Source organism: Ixodes scapularis, unplaced genomic scaffold (genome assembly GCF_016920785.2).
Source record: "Ixodes scapularis isolate PalLabHiFi unplaced genomic scaffold, ASM1692078v2 PGA_scaffold3__209_contigs__length_174095766, whole genome shotgun sequence".
Classification (NCBI taxonomy): domain Eukaryota; kingdom Metazoa; phylum Arthropoda; class Arachnida; order Ixodida; family Ixodidae; genus Ixodes; species Ixodes scapularis.
Genome location: NW_024609868.1, coordinates 120,851,314 through 120,857,686, shown reverse-complemented (window position 1 = coordinate 120,857,686; position 6,373 = coordinate 120,851,314).

Sequence of the window (6,373 nt, the reverse complement as noted above, 5' to 3'; positions counted from 1 at the left end):
AGTACGGAGCAGTCGGCGGTCCGGCGTTCACATTTATATCGACGACGGGTGTACGTCGCATTCGCGTCCACAGCCCAGTGACTCGGCAGTTCTCGTCTTTGTCATAACAGTCGGAAAAGTGTACACCCTTCATTATGGATTATCACAGATCGATGGAAACTTGTTTTGTTCCGTACGTTACCAGCAAAAAAGAAAAGGCATACACGAAAAGCGCATAAGCCAGAAGAAAAGCCCACGCGAGTGCACTTCGAAAAAAAAAACACAGCATACTAATGCTTGGGCGGTAAAATGACTGAAGTATCATCGGTCTAGGCGAGTTCTTGTAAGAAAACCTGAGAGTGGGAGTTATTTCACGCGATAGCGTAAGGCTCCCGTTCAGCGGAAAAGCCGGCGTAGTAGTAGTCGGCGTCCAGCGTGACTTCGTAGGCCACGTGACCCGTGTCGAGTTACCCGGGTCACGGCGTCCGGCGTGACCTCGTGGGCGCGCCCCTCCCCTTCCCTGAACACTCGGGTTACGTGACCCGGGTGTTGAATGGGATCCCCTCCCCTTACCCCCCACACCTCCCATCCCCTCCTCCACTACTCCTATCTGACCCCCACTCCTTTCCCCTGCCCTCCACCCCTTGCCCTCCCTTAGTAGCAGTCGGCGGCGGCGTGACCCCGTGGGAGGGCACCCTCCCCAGCCCCCCTCCCCTCATCTACCCCCTCCAAACCCTCCATTCCCCCAACCCCCACCCCCTTCCCTTCCTTCCTCCGACTCCCCTGCCCTTCCGCCCTCCTCCACCCCTGCGCTGACGACCCGGCCTTGCGCTATCGCGTCATACACTTAAGGCGGAGCCTAAGTGTCCCCCCAATTTTTATTTGTCCTAGTCTCAGGTTTTCTTTCAGTGATGTTTCCTAGCCAGCTCGCTCGCGTGCTTTCCCTCCTTACAGTTCTTGTAGCTGGATGTACAGTCTCCCGCAATATGAAGGACCCGTTCGACCAGACAGTTTGATGCTGTTTTGGATTTGCCTATGCCTGGACCATATTTTTTGACGCGAAAGAATGAAATAAACTTTGATCTTTCTTGTCGCTCAAAATAAAGTGCGCCTGGCCAAAGTGGAATAAGCGCCGCCCCATAAATTGCATCGGCGAATGGGTCCTTCATATTGCGAGTGACTGTACACGCACTTAGCGCGGGTGTACGGCCTAGGGAGCAGCTCGACATGAGAGATGTCGCGCTCCGTCGGTTCTTCGATGGGGTCTGGACTAGCTCATTTGGCGGCATATGTTTAGTCGTCTGGTGGAGATCCTGTCACACAGTCTCTACTTTGTAAAACATGAAACATCATCTCCCCACCCGGGTTCTTTCTCACCTTCTACAGATAATTGATTCGGCATTGTGATACACAACCGCCACCGAATGCAAAAAAACTCAGGTAGATAAAATAAGATGTCCATAATAATGTTTGAGTCTTGGTGGAACCTTAGAAAAAAAAAAAAAACTGGGTGCGAACTCCCGAGAGTCCTGAAGTATATCATTGCCTGAGGGCCCGGGATTTTCGATGGTTGTCGAATTTCCCGGGCCTTGTGTAATAAGATATACTGAAAATTGCATAATTTGGCATGGAACTACTTCAGGTTATGCAGTTAGTTCACGCCAGATTGTCAGATTTATAATGAGCGAAATAATTAAAAGCTCACTTAAACAGCATTAGATGACATATAAAAATACTCTCCCAGACTAGCGTCATGTATACATAGTGGAGACTGGACCTCCTCAGGCAATTTTGTGCTTTCCTGAACCAGGCGCAGCTGCCCCAGGGACATTCGGGCTTAAATCTCCGGAGCGAAAAGACGCGGTTTTCGGTGCCAGGGACGGTAATTTAGAAATATACAGAAAAATAATTAGCATAAATATCAAAATGCTCTCCTCGAATATGATACTAGACATACCCAGCTACATTCCAGACGAAAATTCGATATTCTCAGGCGATGTTTGTGGCTTCCTGAGCCGGGCGGAACTGCCAAGAAAAACGTTGGGACTTAGCCTCCAGAGCGAAGAGACGCGGTTTTCGGTGCCAGGGACGGTAATTTAGAAATATACAGAAAAATAATTAGTATAAATATCAAAATGCTCTCCTCGAATATGATACTAGACATACCCAGCTACATTCCAGACGAAAATTTGATATTCTCAGATGATGTTTGTGGCTTCCTGAGCCGGGCGGAACTGCCAAGAAAAACGTTGGGACTTAGTCTCCAGAGCGAAAAGACGCGGTTTTCGGTGCCAGGGACGGTAATTTAGAAATATACAGAAAAATAATTAGTATAAATATCAAAATGCTCTCCTCGAATATGATACTAGACATACCCAGCTACATTCCAGACGAAAATTCGATATTCTCAGGCGATGTTTGTGGCTTCCTGAGCCGGGCGGAACTGACAAGAAAAACGTTGGGACTTACCCTCCAGAGCGAAGAGACGCGGTTTTCGGTGCCAGGGACGGTAATTTAGAAATATACAGAAAAATAATTAGTATAAATATCAAAATGCTCTCCTCGAATATGATACTAGACATACCCAGCTACATTCCAGACGAAAATTTGATATTCTCAGATGATGTTTGTGGCTTCCTGAGCCGGGCGGAACTGCCAAGAAAAACGTTGGGACAGTCTCCAGAGCGAAAAGACGCGGTTTTCGGTGCCAGGGACGGTAATTTAGAAATATACAGAAAAATAATTAGTATAAATATCAAAATGCTCTCCTCGAATATGATACTAGACATACCCAGCTACATTCCAGACGAAAATTCGATATTCTCAGGCGATGTTTGTGGCTTCCTGAGCCGGGCGGAACTGCCAAGAAAAACGTTGGGACTTAGTCTACAGAGCGAAGAGACGCGGTTTTCGGTGCCAGGGACGGTAATTTAGAAATATACAGAAAAATAATTAGTATAAATATCAAAATGCTCTCCTCGAATATGATACTAGACATACCCAGCTACATTACAGACGAAAATTCGATATTCTCAGGCGATGTTTGTGGCTTCCTGAGCCGGGCGGAACTGCCAAGAAAAACGTTGGGACTTAGTCTCCAGAGCGAAGAGACGCGGTTTTCGGTGCCAGGGACGGTAATTTAGAAATATACAGAAAAATAATTAGTATAAATATCAAAATGCTCTCCTCGAATATGATACTAGACATACCCAGCTACATTCCAGACGAAAATTCGATATTCTCAGGCGATGTTTGTGGCTTCCTGAGCCGGGCGGAACTGCCAAGAAAAACGTTGGGACTTAGTCTCCAGAGCGAAGAGACGCGGTTTTCGGTGCCAGGGACGGTAATTTAGAAATATACAGAAAAATAATTAGTATAAATATCAAAATGCTCTCCTCGAATATGATACTAGACATACCCAGCTACATTCCAGACGAAAATTCGATATTCTCAGGCGATGTTTGTGGCTTCCTGAGCCGGGCGGAACTGCCAAGAAAAACGTTGGGAATTTGTCTCCAGAGCGAAGAGACGCGGTTTTCGGTGCCAGGGACGGTAATTTAGAAATATACAGAAAAATAATTAGTATAAATATCAAAATGCTCTCCTCGAATATGATACTAGACATACCCAGCTACATTCCAGACGAATATTCGATATTCTCAGACGATGTTTGTGGCTTCCTGAGCCGGGCGGAACTGCCAAGAAAAACGTTGGGACTTAGTCTCCAGAGCGAAAAGACGCGGTTTTCGGTGCCAGGGACGGTAATTTAGAAATATACAGAAAAATGATTAGTATAAATATCAAAATGCTCTCCTCGAATATGATACTAGACATACCCAGCTACATTCCAGACGAAAATTCGATATTCTCAGGCGATGTTTGTGGCTTCCTGAGCCGGGCGGAACTGCCAAGAAAAACGTTGGGACTTAGTCTCCAGAGCGAAAAGACGCGGTTTTCGGTGCCAGGGACGGTAATGTAGAAATATACAGAAAAATAATTAGTATAAATATCAAAATGCTCTCCTCGAATATGATACTAGACATACCCAGCTACATTCCAGACGAAAATTTGATATTCTCAGATGATGTTTGCGGCTTCCTGAGCCGGGCGGAACTGCCAAGAAAAACGTTGGGACTTAGTCTCCAGAGCGAAAAGACGCGGTTTTCGGTGCCAGGGACGGTAATTTAGAAATATACAGAAAAATAATTAGTATAAATATCAAAATGCTCTCCTCGAATATGATACAAGACATACCCAGCTACATTCCAGACGAAAATTCGATATTCTCAGGCGATGTTTGTGGCTTCCTGAGCCGGGCGGAACTGCCAAGAAAAACGTTGGGACTTAGTCTCCAGAGCGAAAAGACGCGGTTTTCGGTGCCAGGGACGGTAATGTAGAAATATACAGAAAAATAATTAGTATAAATATCAAAATGCTCTCCTCGAATATGATACTAGACATACCCAGCTACATTCCAGACGAAAATTTGATATTCTCAGATGATGTTTGCGGCTTCCTGAGCCGGGCGGAACTGCCAAGAAAAACGTTGGGACTTAGTCTCCAGAGCGAAAAGACGCGGTTTTCGGTGCCAGGGACGGTAATTTAGAAATATACAGAAAAATAATTAGTATAAATATCAAAATGCTCTCCTCGAATATGATACAAGACATACCCAGCTACATTCCAGACGAAAATTCGATATTCTCAGGCGATGTTTGTGGCTTCCTGAGCCGGGCGGAACTGCCAAGAAAAACGTTGGGACAGTCTCCAGAGCGAAAAGACGCGGTTTTCGGTGCCAGGGACGGTAATTTAGAAATATACAGAAAAATAATTAGTATAAATATCAAAATGCTCTCCTCGAATATGATACAAGACATACCCAGCTACATTCCAGACGAAAATTTGATATTCTCAGATGATGTTTGCGGCTTCCTGAGCCGGGCGGAACTGCCAAGAAAAACGTTGGGACTTAGTCTCCAGAGCGAAAAGACGCGGTTTTCGGTGCCAGGGACGGTAATTTAGAAATATACAGAAAAATAATTAGTATAAATATCAAAATGCTCTCCTCGAATATGATACAAGACATACCCAGCTACATTCCAGACGAAAATTCGATATTCTCAGGCGATGTTTGTGGCTTCCTGAGCCGGGCGGAACTGCCAAGAAAAACGTTGGGAATTTGTCTCCAGAGCGAAGAGACGCGGTTTTCGGTGCCAGGGACGGTAATTTAGAAATATACAGAAAAATGATTAGTATAAATATCAAAATGCTCTCCTCGAATATGATACTAGACATACCCAGCTACATTCCAGACGAAAATTCGATATTCTCAGGCGATGTTTGTGGCTTCCTGAGCCGGGCGGAACTGCCAAGAAAAACGTTGGGACTTAGTCTCCAGAGCGAAGAGACGCGGTTTTCGGTGCCAGGGACGGTAATGTAGAAATATACAGAAAAATAATTAGTATAAATATCAAAATGCTCTCCTCGAATATGATACTAGACATACCCAGCTACATTCCAGACGAAAATTTGATATTCTCAGATGATGTTTGCGGCTTCCTGAGCCGGGCGGAACTGCCAAGAAAAACGTTGGGACTTAGTCTCCAGAGCGAAAAGACGCGGTTTTCGGTGCCAGGGACGGTAATTTAGAAATATACAGAAAAATAATTAGTATAAATATCAAAATGCTCTCCTCGAATATGATACAAGACATACCCAGCTACATTCCAGACGAAAATTCGATATTCTCAGGCGATGTTTGTGGCTTCCTGAGCCGGGCGGAACTGCCAAGAAAAACGTTGGGACTTAGTCTCCAGAGCGAAGAGACGCGGTTTTCGGTGCCAGGGACGGTAATTTAGAAATATACAGAAAAATAATTAGTATAAATATCAAAATGCTCTCCTCGAATATGATACTAGACATACCCAGCTACATTCCAGACGAAAATTTGATATTCTCAGGCGATGTTTGTGGCTTCCTGAGCCGGGCGGAACTGCCAAGAAAAACGTTCCCAAGCAGCACAATTCCCTGGTTCAAGCTTGAGCCTGCTTGGGCAGCCGGGGAAAGTTTCCCCGGCCCAAGCACCATTTTGCTCCAAGGGGCAAGCTATCCCCAGCCTGGCTAGCCACCCTGGCAGTTCAGTGGGGGTTCCTTGTCTAGCCAAGCTTGGCTCTATGGCGTCTCTACAGCCAGGCCCAGGCTGGCAGTTCAGTGGTCAGCCAAGCTTGGCAAAACGGTCTGAACGCAGCCTGGGCCATGCTGGCAGTTCAGTGGTCAGTCAAGCTTGGCAAAACTGTGTAAATACGGACTGGGCCAGAGTGGCAGTTCAGCGGTCGGTCAAGCTTGGCCAAACGGAGTAAATACAACCTGGGCCACGATGGCATTTCAGCAGTCA